The sequence below is a fragment of the Ceratotherium simum genome, chromosome 5, assembly GCF_057802395.1.
Source record: "Ceratotherium simum simum isolate JZ-2026a chromosome 5, ASM5780239v1, whole genome shotgun sequence".
NCBI lineage: Eukaryota > Metazoa > Chordata > Mammalia > Perissodactyla > Rhinocerotidae > Ceratotherium > Ceratotherium simum.
Window position 1 is genome coordinate 84845968 of NC_141904.1, and position 15341 is coordinate 84861308.

General features: G+C 49.1%; 1 protein-coding gene and 1 long non-coding RNA gene across 2 annotated transcripts in view; one reads left to right on the forward strand and one right to left on the reverse strand.

Annotated features, from left to right (window-relative positions):
- Window positions 1–4529: 4529 nt before the first annotated feature.
- Window positions 4530–12261, reverse strand: LOC147917140 (uncharacterized). The gene is made up of 3 exons (XR_015552306.1): window positions 12230–12261; window positions 11657–11875; window positions 4530–6330 (listed from the first exon to the last, which is right to left on the reverse strand). It is a non-coding gene; the product is annotated as an uncharacterized LOC147917140 (long non-coding RNA).
- HRH1 (histamine receptor H1) overlaps window positions 11325–15341 on the forward strand; it is a 78817-nt gene continuing 74800 nt past the window's right edge. The window contains exon 1 of the mRNA XM_087431494.1: window positions 11325–11417. The gene's annotated coding sequence lies outside the window, so the exon portion shown is untranslated. The remainder of the gene's footprint in view (window positions 11418–15341) is intronic.

The window sequence follows — 15341 nt, forward strand, 5'->3', positions numbered from 1 at the left end:
ATCAACAATAAAAAGACAGACAACCCAACTGAAAAATGGGCAAAGGATCTGAATAGACATTTCTCCAAAGAAGATATACAGATGGCCAATAAGCTCACGAAAAGATGCTCAACATCACCAGTTATTAGGGAAATGCAAATAAAAATCACAGTGAGATACCACTTCACATCCACTAGGACAGCTGTAAAAGAAAAAACACCAGGTGTTGGAGAGGATGTGGAGACTCTGGAACCCTCAAACATTGCCGATGGGAATGAAAATTGGTGCTGCTCCTCTGCAAAGCAGTCTGGTGGTTCCTCAAAAAATTAAACATATGATTCAGCGATTCCATTCCCAGGTATATACCCAAGAGAATAAAAGACGTATATTCATACAAAAGCTTGTACAAGAATGTTCATAGCAGCATAACAGCCAAAAAGAGGTGACAACCCAAGTGTCCATCAACTAATGGATGGATAAACCAAACGTGGACTATCCATTCAATGGGATAGGATTCAGCCATAAGAAGGAACGAAGTACTGACACGTGCTACAACATGGATAAACCTTGGAAACATTACGCTAAGTGAAAGAAGCCAGTCACATTAGACAACACATTGTTGATTCCATTTATATGACAGTGTAGAATAGGGACATCTATAGAGACAAAATGTAGATTAGTGGTTGCCAGGAAATGGGGGAAGAGGGGAATTGGGAGATATGGAGTTGTGTTTTTGGAGTGACGGAAATGTTCTGGAAATGGATAGTGGTGATGGTTGTATAAAATTGTGAATATATTAAAACTACCCAAGAGGCAAAATTAGTCCTTCTTCCCCTTTAGGCACAGTGGTTGACTTTGGCTCAAGCTCCAAGATCTCTCACTCTGCACAGCCCTCCAGCTGCAATTCTGCCGAACACTCACATGCCTTAACCCAGGCCTCTTCCACACACCCGGACTTGCTCATTCTTTCCACTCCAGCTATGCTCCCTTTTTGCCCTCATACATCCCTGGGAGCCTCCTGGGGACTCACTCTGCCCCCTCAGACCCTTCCATGCCCCAGCCTCTCCACCAAGCCACCTCCCCATTTCAAGACACTGCTCCCTGCTCCCTTCTTCCCGGAGCCTCCCTCAGAGGAACTCCACTGGCCTCCCGTCATCCCTGTGCACTTGTAAAAACATATCCAATTGCCAGGTTTTAACCTGGGCTCTGACATTTAAAGGCTGCGTGACTCTGCGAGAATTATATAACTTCTCTGGGCCTCAGTGTCTCCATCTGTAAAATGTACAATGTCATGTGTCTTAGTTTGCTTGGGCTGCGATAAAATACTGTAGACTGAGTGGCTTAAACAACAGAAATTTATTTTCTTACAGGTCTGGAGGCTAGAAGTCTGAGATCAGGGTGTAGGCAGGGTTTAGCTCTGGTGAGAGCTCTCTTCCTGGCTTGTAGACAGCTGCCATGGAGTTTTCCCGACAGCCGTGGAAATGCTTGATGCCTTTTCTAGCCAACAGGAATTGACCTTTGGTTGAGTTAACCCAAACTCAACCTGGCATTCAAGGCCCTTCTGGTCTGGCCCCTAACCTTCCTTCCAGACTCATCTCCCACCATTCCCCAGCCCACTCAGGCCAACTCGACCACTCACTCTCCCCTGAATGCAAATTTTACTTGCCTCCCTCCAAGGGTTTGTTTGTACTGTTCCCTCCACCTGAAATCCTTCCCCTTCCACACCAGATCTTGTTCAGTTATCTTTCAAGCTCCATCTCAAAATGCACATCTTCCATGAAGCCATTTTATGTTTCCTTTACCTAAAGCTTGTCTCAGCATATCTATAAGAGCTTTTTTAGAAACATTTTTAAATTGTGGTAAAATATACTAACATAAAATTTACCATTTTAACCATTTTTCAAGGGTTCAATTCGCTGGCATTAAGTACATTCACAATGTTGTGCAACCATCACCACTATCTATTTCCAGAACTTTCTCATCATCCTAAACATATAAAAGCATTTTCGTGGAGCCTATATTCATGAGAACTTTTTCAGTTAGAAGTGACAAAAAGCCCACCTCAAATAGAATTACTCCAAGAAGGGAATCCGTTGGCTCACAAAGATGAAAAGTCCAGGTTAGTCTTCAGGCATGGCTAGATCTAGGGGGCCCCAAGAATTTCATCAGCCATACAGCTGTCTCATTCTTTTGGCTCTCATTCTTCCTCATTCTCAAGTGCTGGCTTCATTCTCAGGCAGCTTTCCCCCTCTTGGTGGCAATGATGGCCATCAGCAGCTCCAGGCTTACATTCCATCAGCTCAACACCCCCAGCAGAAAAGACAGGCTTCTTTTCCAAGAGTTCCAGCAGAATTTCCAGGGCTAACTCTCATTGGATCAATCTGGGTCATGTGCTGATTTCTGAACCAATCACAGTGTTCCACCAGAGAGCTGGAACATGCTGATTGGCCAGGCGAGGGTCATGTGTCCTATAGCTGAGACGCAGGGTCACCTCCACTTTTGGTACATGGCCTGAGGGTAACAAGGAGTAGTTCTCCATAGGAAAAGCAGAGTTCTATCACAAGGAAAAGGGCAGCAGGGGCTGAACAGGCAAAAACAACATCTGGCTAACCACTACCACACTTACAAATGTCACCTCTGATCTTCATCTCAGCAAATGGCTCCACCCTGGATGAAAGGCAAGAACCCAAGAATCTCCTTAACTATTTGCTCTCCCTTGTCCCCTAGTATTGCCAGTTATCAAAGCCTCCCCCCTCAGTATCCCTGGGAGCTTTTCTCCCCACCTCAATCCCCTTCTCCCCTGCCCTAGTTCAAGCCACATACCTCCACCTCCTAGATTATTGCAACACCCTCTGTGCCACCCTCCTCCCTACCTCCCTAGTGAGCTTTTCTAAAGCCCACATCTGACCTCTTCAAGCCTCCCCTCGACCTCCCCTTTGGTTTATGAGGCTCGGTCAGATCTGACTCCTGCTGCCATCTGCAGCCTCACACCCCACCTCTCTCACAAAAGTTCTCCTGGGACTCACCCAGCGCCTTTGCATGCTGTTCCTCGTGCCTGGAATGCCATTAGCCTTCTTCTTTGCTTGACTTTCAGTTCAAGTCCTTCAAAGTTCAGTCTAGCCATCGCTTCCCCTCAGTCCCTACCCAGACCCCACACACAGTGTGGGTATTGCCTCTCCTGGGCTCTCACGGACTGCTGCGTTCCTACCTCTTCATAGCACCGAGGGTAGCGTATTATTTTTGAAACGTTAGCCTCTGTGTTTTTAAAGGAAAATTAGATTTTTTTAATTGAGGTATAATTTATATATAGTAAAATGCGCAAATATTAGGATTTTTACCTATCTATATACCAGTGTTACTATCCCAAAGACCAAAGTATAGAACTTCTCCAGCACTGGCTCCCAGTGCCCCTTCCAGGTCAAGAACAGTCCCTCTCCGTCCCTCCGCCCAGAGGTAACCACACCTAAAACCACAGATTAGTTCTGCCAGCTACTGAACATCACATAAGTAGAATTATACAGTGTTTACTTTTTTTGTGTTTGGTTTCTTTTATTCAAAATAATGATTTTGGCTGTCTTCCATGTTGTTGTGGGTGGCAGTGGTTCATCCACTTGAATTGCTGTATAGTATCCCACAGTATGAATTTACCACAGTTTGTTTATTCAAACTCCTGTTGGTGGATATTTGAGTTGTTTCCAGTTTGGACTATTATCAATAAAGCTGTATGCTTTATGTACAGTCTTTTGTGGACATATGTTTTCATCTACCTTCCAGATATACCTAGGAGTGGAATTTCTGGGTCATAAAGTAGATCTGTGTGTATTAGAGTGGCCAAGCAGTGTTCTGAAGTGCCTACACCATCCTGCCTGCCCCTCAGCGTGTACGAGAGTTGCAGCAGCTCCACGTCCCGGCCCACGCTTGATGCTGTCAGTCTTCCTCATCTCAGCCATGCCAGTGGGGGCACCAAGGGAGCTCTTTGGGTTGTTTTTCCTTCTTGCTAATTTCTGTTAACCAGGAGCCTTACATCCTTCCAGTTTAGGCTATTGTCTCAAGGCTACCGTCCTTTTCTGGCCCTGCAGAAAAACTGAAACCAGAGCCTTCTCCTGGCTTTGGAGTTTCAAAAGCCTAGGTTCTCAAGGGCAACAGGAAAGGCGCTTGTGCATTGATGACATGATTGATATGGGAATGAGCTGAAGTGACTTGCTAAAGATTGTGATGGGATTTAAATCCAGGCTGTTTGACTCCAACACCCCAGTGCCCATTTCCAGCCCATTCCAACACCCATTCCCAGCCCCGTGCCCATGCTCCCTGCATGGTCCACTCTGCCTGAAAACCTCTTCCTTCTTAATCCCTGCCCATCTCACTGGTGAACTCTTCACATCCTTCACACTTACTCTGACTTCTGTGATGCTTAAGAATGGAAATAGTCATTCCTCCTTCCCTTCACTCCTTTGTTCCCCTAGCACTTCGTTTTTAGGATTTGTATAAGTTAGGATTGGGTTTATCTGCGCGTAAGAGAAAATCCAAAATAACAGTGGCATAAGCAAGAAAGAAGTTTATTTATTTCTCATACAAAAGAAGTGTGGAGAGACCGAGGCCGGCCCGGTGGCGTAGCGGTTAAGTTTGCGCATTCCACTTTGGCGACCCAGGGTTTACCGGTTCGGATCTTGGGCGCAGACCCTACTCACTGCTCATCAAGCCACGCTGAGGTGGCGTCCCGTATAAAAGAGCTACAACTTTACAACTACGATACACAACTACGTGTGGGGCTTTGGGGAGAAAAAAGAAAAAAGAGGAAGATTGGCAACAGATGTTAGTGCAGGGCCAATCTTCCTCAAAAAAAAAAAAGAAGTATGGAGATAGACAACCCAGGGCTGATATAGCAGCTCCATGTGAGTGACTGGGGCTATTTTATCTGCCCCATCATCCTAGTATGGGGGTCCCTTCCCAATGTGACATTATGGGTCAGAATGGCTCCTAAAGCTCCAGCCGTTGCATCTACATTCCAAACAGCAGAAAAAAGGAAAGGAGAGTTTGCTTATTCCCTTTAAAAAGACTTCCCAGAAATCCCCACAACATTTCCCCTTATACTTCATTGGCCAAAATTTAGTCACATGACCACAACTTGCTGCAAGGGAGGCTGGGAAATATTATCTTTTAGTTGGATTTTGGAAGAATGGTTATTAAGAGGCAAACCACAGTCTCTGCCACATCATTACTTTAGCATTTGTCACCTGGTTTCTGGGATGTTTATTTGGATATCTTCCTCCCCAGCTAGAGTATCTGGAGGGCAGATTCTTGTTCTCTTCATCTTCATATCCCAAAGTCTAGCACATGTTGGAGACATCTGAGATGGAGGAAGGAGTGACCAGGCGTTATGTTTCTTTGGATGGCCTGAGGCCCCCAGCGTGGTTCTTGGCCTACAGCAAGCATCCGATAGTTATTAAACCGAAATGAACTTAAATGTTCTTGACCTCAGTTTCCCCATTTTTAAAATGGGTGTAAATGACCTCAACAGTCAATCCCAGTTTGGACATTCTCAGTGTCCATTGTATAAAATTGAAAAATATAACTAAACGGTAAAAAATGAAAACCTAGCCAGAGATAAGAGCTGTGTATAGCTTTTGCTCTCTCTCTATTTCTTCTGCATAAGCACATACACGTTTGCATATAAATAGAATCCCATTTAATGACCAGCCACTTTCACTTAGGAACATACGAAGGGACTTCTGCTTCTCCCCATGACAAACTAGCTGGTAGAGATCAATCCTCTCAATAAACAACCAGAAAATCTGGATAAAATTGTTAAAAAGAAAATTCAGATCTGTTAGAGGGCACCAAAGAGCTATCCAGGAAGCCAGGACTTGAAGGATCAAGATCCCAGAGTGAAGAGAAACACAGGAGGTGAGCCCAGCGATCTATGTGCTTTTTCCCATGAATTTGCCGTTTCCTAGGTAGCTAGATGGAGAGACTGCGAAGCTGAGCACACAGCAGATGCTAAGAAGCAGAGACGCTAAGCAGAGCTTCCAGCAGTCTCACAGGGCTTGAGAGACAAAAACAATTTACGTTGAACACGTTTCTGGGCCATTACATGCTCTCCTGGAGCATATATGAACGTTCGTTGGAGCTCACAGAACTTATCCACACACAGAATTTCGGCCTTGGAAAGAACTCCAGAGACAATGTAACCAAACACTTCATTTTATGGATGTAGCAACCGAGGTCCAGAGATGCTGAGTGACTCGTCCAGGGTCACACAGCAAATGGGTACAGTCTCCTGGTGCAACCTTCTTGCACTGCACTGCTCTGCGGTGGTTGCTGTTGCTCGCTCCCCATTCCTCTCCACACATCCTAGCCAGAGGGAGAGGGGGAGGGGGAGGGGGAGGGGGAGGGAGAGGGAGAAATTTAATCTCACTTCTGGTTGTGATCTTTTAATAAATGAAAATGCTTTTCTAAGACGAAACTAAACACAAATCTTTTTATAAAATTATTGGGCATGTCTCCTAATTAACAAAGTAATACAAATTTACTAAAGAAATGTTAGAAAATACAGATAAGTAAAACTAAAAGCACCCACAAATTTTCCTCTCCTTCCCACCTACCCCAGATATAACTACTTAAAGTTTTTTTAATGCATAAATAAGTATATTTTTTCACAAAATGAGTTTATGCATACCTAGTCTCTTATAACTTGCTCTTTTAACTTAACATTCATACCATGATCAGTTTTCACATAATTCTATACTCTCTAATATGATCTTAACATCTGTATAGTAGTCCATTCTATGCCGATGTACCATAATTTATTTAACCAATTCCCTATGGTTAGACATTTGGATTATTTTCAGTCTTTTATGATGATACGCAATCCTGCAATGAACATTTTCATGCATATCTTGGTGATATCCATGATTATTTTCTCAGGAAAAATTCTTGGAGTATGGAATAAGAAACTGAGCATTTTTAAAGTTCTCAACATCTGGCTGCAAATTGCCCTCCGGGAAGGCCGGAGGTAAATTGACACTTCCTCCCACACCCTGCACAGCAAATCTACACGCTTTACCTTAGAGGGATGGAGGGACTGGGTCCTGTCATTCCAGCTTAATGTCTGCCTTTCTTGCTCACATTCCTTTAAACGAAGTAGCTCTAGAGCATGCCAGTCTAACTAAATTTAGACTGGAAAGTCAGACTAGCTGTCCAAGGCCATAAGCTTTGGAATTGAGTCAGGGCAAGCTGGAAGGGTCCATTTTTATAACTCTAAATAACGCGCGTGCTACATGGCCCCCTTTGGCCCTGAAGGATGCACTTCTGCTCTCACACACTGAGCAGGAATTAAGACGAAGGAAGGGCCATCTTGCCTTCTTTGGGCAGCTAAATGAAAAATGACTACTTAGGGCCGGCCCCGTGGCTTAGCGGTTAAGCGCACGCGCTCCGCTGCTGGCAGCCCGGGTTCGGATCCCGGGAGCGCACCGCTTCTCCGGCCATGCTGGGGCCGCGTCCCACGTACAGCAACTGGAAGGATGTGCAGCTATGACATACAACTATCTACTGGGGCTTTGGGGGGAAAAAATAAATAAATAAAATTAAAAAAAAAAAAGAAAAATGACTACTTGGATCTCTTGGCACCCAGAGTGCAGAGTCCCCAGAGGAAACGGCTGCGTTCATAATACCACAGGTAGGGAGCGGGGCTTGGCACTCTGCCCACATCTACCAGTCCATAGCTTGTTGACCAGTCTGGGAGCCCAACATAAGTGGCATTCATTTCCTCTGGGTTTTGCAATTTTCTAGTCCTCCCTTTGTAAATGCAAAGATAACTCCCTTGGTTAGTAGGGGATCTAAAAGTTCTCAGCTAAGACTTTAACAGGAATTTGTTTCAGGCCAGGAGATATGGGTTCTATGACTGATCAGCTGGGTTCTGTGGCTGGTTAGGTGGGTCACCTTAGGCAAGTCCCTTCCCCTCTCTGGACCTTCTTAGTTTCCCCATGTGAACAAGGAAGCAATTGGCCTGAATTTGGTGAATTCTGTTTCCCAGAGGAGAGGAAAGAAGGGAAGGGACTCAGTTCCTGAGCACCCACCAGAGCCAAACACTTTGCACACACGAGCGGATTTAATCCCAACAGCACTTCTGTGAGGAAGCAGACATCTGTGCCTGTCCAGCCCCAGTGCCCATTATTCTGCTAAAAGCACCCTGATTTCCTTTCAAAGAACCATCCTTCACCCACTCCTAGTCCCTGTGACTTAGGAGGGGCTGACCTCATCCCCTGACTCTTGGTGGGGGCATGTGACTCAGGCTTCGCCAATCAGAGCAACCAGGATGGCTTCAGGGTTGGGCATGTGACCCAGGCCAGGCAGTGGGAGCTGGGGCTGGGATTTTTGCTGGAAGTTTTGGGAAGGAAGTAATCGCTTTGACTTGAGGTCCCTTAATTGGCCATTTCTGCCTCCATGTGGAGAGACCCAGCCTGCTAACAAAACTGACAGAAAAGAAAACAGACAAGACACAAAGAGAGACAGATTTATGACAACTTCTCTTGAGATTCTGGCATGGACTGTGCCCGAATTTAGAACTACCTCCTAAATTTTTCAGTTCAAAACCCTTTTTGGCTGAAGCTGGTTATAATCAGGTTTACATTGACTGCAGTCAAAAGAATTGTCATTAAAATCCTGGACGTGACATAGGCATTATTATTCTCAGTTTACAGATGAGGAAACTGAGGCTCAGAGAAGCAAAGTAAGCACAGAGCTAACAAGTGGCAGAGCAGATATTTTTAATCTACTTATTCTTAATCTGTACCTCTAATCTCTACTCAGTGGCTCAAGTGGTTCTCCTTTTCTGACTTTCTTCCACAAATCACAGAAGTAGGAACAGGCTCATGGAGCCAGACTGACCCAATTTCCAGACTTGGTTCAGCTGCTTCCTATCTGTCTGATCTTGGAATGACACACTGCCTGTATACTCTGAACAAGGCTCTTCACCTCTCTGGGCCTCAGTTTTCTCATCTGCAAAATAGGATAACAGTTCCTGCCTCATGGAATTTTTGTGAGGAGTAGATGAATTAGATTACATAACGCTCTTAGAACAGGCCTGGCACACAAGAGGTGTGACATGACGGCTAGCTATTATTTTTCTTCTGCTGCATGTATATCGTTAGTAAGCTGGCTACCCCCTCTTCACCCCACACACTCAGGATATGGTCTGAGTTATCTCATGATACATCAGTTCCAAATGCCACAACAAAACAGCACACCCTGGTCACCAGGGCTTCAAATAATGTCTGACATACTGTTTCCAAAATGCTGATGTTTCTAAAAATGCTGATCACTATGGGCTTAGCAGGCCTAAAAACAGCCCAGAAAGTGAAACTTTGGAATTTCAAATAATCAAGCCTTTGCTGAATTGCAGAAAGGAGAGAGAGAGGGGATGGATGTGGACCTAGACATTTCTGAGGGTTGTTCCCCCTCACTCCTGTCAGCCCTACAGCTGTAGAGAGTGGAAACCCATTTCCTTCAGAGTTTATAACAGTTACTCCCCTGAGTGCTAACTCAGTACCAAGGAGTGTACGGTCTGGTAAGGTGTAGAAGATGGAGGCCCTGGAGAATCACCAAGGAATGGGAGGGAGTGGACTGTGGACTCAGAGTGAGTCCTGGTTGTGGAGTTATGCTAACATACAGGGGGCTGGTCAGGGAAACAAAGGGGGAATCCCTTGCCTCTCTGACTCATTAAGGTCAGAGCTGGCACCTAGGATAGAAACATGGCCATGTTTCTATCATGTCAGCTATCCTGAGTCCGCAGTCTCCTATCTCTGGGCATCACCATCAGCCCTTTAATCTCCACCTTGCAGACAGGCTCAGTGGTCTATGCTACCATTTATGGAGCACTTCCTAAGACCTTTACATGAATGATCTCATGGAACTTTCCAGCGGCCCCAGTGAGAAGAAGATTACAGAACACTACTATGTCTTTGGACTTTGTAGCCAGGCTGCATAGGGTGGATTCCCAGTCCTCCTGTGTGACCTTGAGTAAGTTACTTAACCTCTCTGTACCCCCATTTCCTCCTCTGTAAACTAGGGATAATAATAGTTCCTACTTATTCAGGGTGTTGTCAGGATTAAATGAGTAAGCACCTGTAGCACTTAGAAGAGTACATGGCACGATGACAGCTGTTTTTATGAACGCTCGTTTTACAGATGTGGACCCTGAGGCCAGAAAGAGGGATCACTCACCTACCACACACAGGTGGTGAAGATGGACCTCAAATTAGCTCCACAGGATCCCACAGCCACCGAGTGGAAGTGCCCTCTACTCAGAGGAGGCTAAGACACCCCCATGAAATATCCCCAAACCCACACTCCAGCCATCCTCCCCCCAAGTCCCTTCCTCTCAAACACCTTCCTCTCCCTCTGAGCTTGGGTGTCTCTTTTGAAATGCTGAGATAAGATCTGAAGCCATAATTGTTTAGAGCTTCAAGTGGAGTTTTCCTGGCACTGAGGAGAGAGAGAACACTCTGCCTCTCTCCCCCAGCTCCGGAAACTAAGGCAGCCAGTAAGAATTCTCAGGCTCCCAGAGTCAGGGGGCAGCGGCTCCCGGGGACTTGCAGAAGACCCACATCCCCACCCTCACTCTCGCAACACTGCCCAACTTTCCGCTCAGTCAGTCACAGCATGCTAACTGAAACACATCAGTTGTGAAACTTGAGCTCATCTGGAGGGCGTAGGGAGAAACTGACGAGGGGTGTGGAGTTCTTGACCTTGGGGGTCTCTCTAGTTCCCCACGAAACCTCTAGGACTAGGGTCCCTATCTGTCTGCCTGGCTTTGTCCGTCTGTCTTTGTCTATTTCCGGCTCTCTAGCAGGGATAAGGGGAGGTGGGGTATCACTACATGTCTTTGTCTCTCAGTGGGTCTGTGGTTGACATTGTCTCGTCTCTGACTATTTCTCTCTCTGCTTCTCTGTCCTGACTTGTCTATTAGTCTGTCTGCCCTCAGGTGTGTGTGTGTGTGGCGGGGAGGGGGACGTGGGGCGGTTCTCGCCAAGGTTCTGACCCTTCTTTCACCTCTCTCTCCAAACCCCCGGAGCCGCAGAGAGCCCCCGCGCAGAGCCGGAGGCTGGTTTGCCGGGCGGGAGCCGCTCCGACCCCGGCGCGGGACGCGGGAGAGGGTGTCCGCGCCAGAAGCGCCCCCTCGCGCCCCCTCCCGGCGTGGGGGCGGCCCTAGGAGCGCGAGCCCGGTGCGGGGGCGCTGCAGGCCGGCCGGCCCGGGTGCCCGCCTTCCCTCCCTTCCTCCCCGGGCTGGCCCTCTCCGGCGCGGCTCCTCCTCCGGCGCCCCGCCTCCCAGGTCCGCTCCCCCGGCGCCCCCGCCCCCGCCGCCGCCGCCGCGCACGGAGCAGCCTGGTCGCCGCGGTCGCCGCGCCGCCAAACTTTCCCGGGAGCCGGCTCGGGCGCGGGTGAGTCAGAGCAGGGCGCGGGCAGGCGCCCAGCGGGGCCGCGGCGGCGAGGCGAGGCTGCGCGCCGGCCGGGCGTGGGTGCGGGCGTCCCTGAGCAGCGGCAGAGACCCCCGGAGCCGGCTGGCTTGAGGAGGGCGCGCGGGGGGACCCAGGGACATGCGCGGCTGGGGTAGGGCCCCGTAGCGCGGCTCCCTGGCACCTCCCTGACATTCAGTCTTGGCCCCACGACGCGCAGACACCTGTGGCTTCACGTGGCTTCGCCGGGGTGCACGCCCCGAGCGGCTGCCTCCGGGCGCCGACGCCGAGAGGGCGAGGCTCCAGTTTCGCAGAGCTGGCTCAGGCTCCGAGTTTGATGCTAACCGTAGTCCCAGCCCATCTGTTGAGTGCATTCGTTGTGCCAGGCTCTGGGCATCCATTCTTTCTATTCTCCCTGGAACTCGGTGAACCAGGTGTTATACCTGTTTTACAGAGGAGGAAACTGAGACTCAGAGAGGGAAAGTTGTGCCCAGGAGCACCAGCGAGTCAAGGGGAGAGCCAGGGTTTTGAGGCTGAGTCGGCCTGACCGAAACCGCGTAACCACACGCGGGCGAGCCGCAGGCTCAGCGTCGCCAGGGGTCGGGGGGTGGGAAGCGTCAAGGCCACCGCCCGCGGTCTCCTGCAGCACGGCTGCAAGCCCAGGCGGGGCGACCCTCTCCTCCTCAGTGTACCGCGCCAGGAGCCCTTGAAAAGCTAGTGACCTTTCTGCCAGGGAGTGGATTCTAGTGGCAGAAGCGCATCGGGGCTGCTCTTTCAGGGCAAAAGTGAGAGGATACCACATTCTGGAAGTTGCTCTGGATTCTTCTGGAAGGAGCCAAGGAAGTCAGGAGCTGGAGCGCAGCAGTTCTTCACGGAAGCCACTTTCTCTCTGCGATTACCCCCTTTGCTCCCCGCCCCCTCCCCCCCCCCCCGAAGAAATCCGACCCGAATCCCTTAATCTCTCTGAGGTGTCCACTCTGGAAGCCTGTAGTGTAGAGATACGCCAGGCAGGGTCGCTGACCTCCAGCAGGGGGCTCTCACCTGAGACCCAGAACCCGACAGGAGGGGCACAGCCCTGGGAGTACTGTGTGAGCAAGATCCTAGGTGCTTGGGGAACTCATTCCGTGATGGGGGGGTAGGCCCCTGTGACAGGAGCACAGTGGAGTGTGTCTCCAGAGCTTGAAGGACAGGGGGGTGGGGGCTCTGATGCGGAGGGGCTTGAATGCCCAGTTTTGGCTCTTGGAGGCAGCCAGGAACCAGCAGAGACCGGGACAGGGAGCAAGCGTGGACCAATCAGAGTATCGTTATGCATTATCTCTTTTAGTTCTCGCAGCAGCCTTACAAGGTGGGCGCTATTATTACTAGCCTCATTGAAAGATAGTGTGTTGAGGCTCAGAGAGGTTAAGTAACTTGCCTGAGGTTGCCTGGCTGGTCTGTGGCAGAGTTGGGATTTGAACATAGGTCTTAGTTGATTCCTTCCAGATTTTCAGTTCAACTCGGGCTGCCAAGGGGACCTTGGGTCCCTCCTGCTTGTGGCTTGCAGCAGCAAAGGTGAAGAATAGAGAGATTCCAGGCAGCAGGGTTCCAGGATGCCCCTGCATGGCTCTCCTCTCTCTCTGATAAGTGTCCTGCTGGAGGCCTGTTGCTGAGTGGGTTAGCACTCACAGGAAGCCTTGACAATCCCGTGTAAATACCCTAATATGATTCGGGGCTTGCTGGACCCTCACACGCAAGCCCAAAGCTGCCTGAGGCTGTCTGGCTGTCTGGAGAGGTATTTCCCCTGGTGGAGGGAGAGTCTCTAGGGAAGCTGGGTACCGTTTTCCAGTGTGACAGAGAATCTCTCCAAGGCGAGCACTGCCTGTCCGTGATTTCAGAGCTGGGTGGAGGCTGGAGCTGCCTGCCAAGGACCCCGTAGCCCAGAGGAGTGTGGGCAGTTGTGGGCTAGGCGTGGTCTCTCCTGGCCCTCAGCTGGGTAGGAAGAACTTGCGTCTGAACTTCCTCCCCTTGGACTGGCTCAGAATTCTGGGTTTGTGTTCTCACTTTCCTTTCCAATCAAGGAGTGCCTGGTGGAATTGGTGTGGCCTTTCCATAACAAAGAGGAGGCAGAGCAAAGAGATCGAGCTGGCTCCAATCCCAGCGCTGTCGCTTAGGAGCTCTGTGGCCTTGGGCAAGTTGCTACACCTCTCTGTTCCTCAGTTTCCCCATAGCACCTTCCTCACTGGGTTGGCGAGAGAATTAATTGTGTTCATGTGCATAAAGCACTCAAATGGTGCCATGCGATACATGAAAGAGCAATTCATTTATTTTTTTATTATTTTTTTTGTGAGGAAGATCAGCCCTGAGCTAACATCCATGCCAATCCTCCTCTTTTTTGCTGAGGAAGACTGGCCCTGGGCTAACATCTGTGCCCATCTTCCTCCACTTTATGTGGGACGCCGCCACAGCATGGCCTGACAAGTGGTGCGTCGGTGCGTGCCCGGGATCCGAACCTGTGAACCCTAGGCCGCTGCCGCAGAGGGCGCGCACTTACCCGCTGCGCCACCAGGCCAGCCCCTGAAAGAGCAATTTAAACTTTAGTTGTCATTATTGTTACTATTAAAGTCACACAGGTCCAGCTTTGTATCCTGGCCCTGCTACCTGCAGGCTGCCCAGTCTCTGCGAGCCTCTCGCTTTCTCATCTGTAAAGTGGGAGTAGGTCTCGTGTTGGATATAATCTGTGTCCCAGAGGTCTTAGTGCAGTCTCAAGCTTTAAATAGCCTAAAACCTTTCAATAGTCTCAGTGCGGACCTATTTACAGTGCTGGCGCTCTCCTAGGGACTCAGCAAATGCTGGGCGTTACCACGATTATCACTGTTGTGGCTAACCCCACTCCTTCACCTGTGGCTTGAACTTCATGCTTTGCGTTGGTTCTGAGGGGCATGGATTTGGGCCAGTTTTCTGGCTTGTGGGCAGGAGAGAGGCTCTTCTTATCCTGCTCAGGTTCTCTCTTCATGGTCGTTTCTCAGGTCCCTGAGGGACAGGTGTGGGCCTCTTGGCAGTTGTGGGATGGTGGAGGGTAGGTTTAAGATTCATCTCATAAGTCCGCCCACAGCTGCCCTGTCCTCACCAAGGCAGAGGCGGCAACAGAACGCACCACCCCAGCTGCCTTTCAGATTTCTCTTGTTGGCCGGGGATATTTTGTGCACCTTCCAGGTGGAGAGGACACAGCAGAATTCTTTTTTTTTTTTAAAGATTTTATTTATTTATTTTTCCCTCCAAAGCCCCAGTAGATAGTTGTATGTCATAGCTGCACATCCTTCTAGTTGCTGTATGTGGGACGCGGCCTCAGCATGGCCGGAGAAGCGGTGCGTCGGTGCGCGCCCGGGATCCGAACCCGGGCCGCCAGCAGCGGAGTGCACGCACCCAACCGCTAAGCCACGGGGCCGGCCCGACACAGCAGAATTCTGAATTTTTTTTTCCTTAAAGATGGGATAGTGGAGTAAAAAAAGTTCAGGGTTAGAACCCCAGCCCTGACCCTTTGAGCTGAGTGACTTTGGGCATCAGTTTCCTCATCTGCAAAATGGCCATTTGTTGTACCTGCCAGTGTCTGTTTCTCAGGATTAACGCCCAGATGGAAAAACAGAGAAAAGAAGGAAAAACATCAGATGGTATAAATGGCACAGAATTACACGCAATTGTAAGTAATTCTCATTAGCGTTCAGGCTGGGCATTAGCTGTAATTGCTCCTGATCCAAGACGTTTTATCTGCAAGACGTACCTGGCAGAGGATCATTCAAGCCCCAGTCACCTGCTGCCCTCCCTTTCATAGTGACGCTGAGCATTTCTGAGTCTCGAAATGTAATTATAATAAAGCTCCGTATCTTATTTATAAGTGACTCACTTCTGCCGTTAATGGTGGCAGAGGACTCA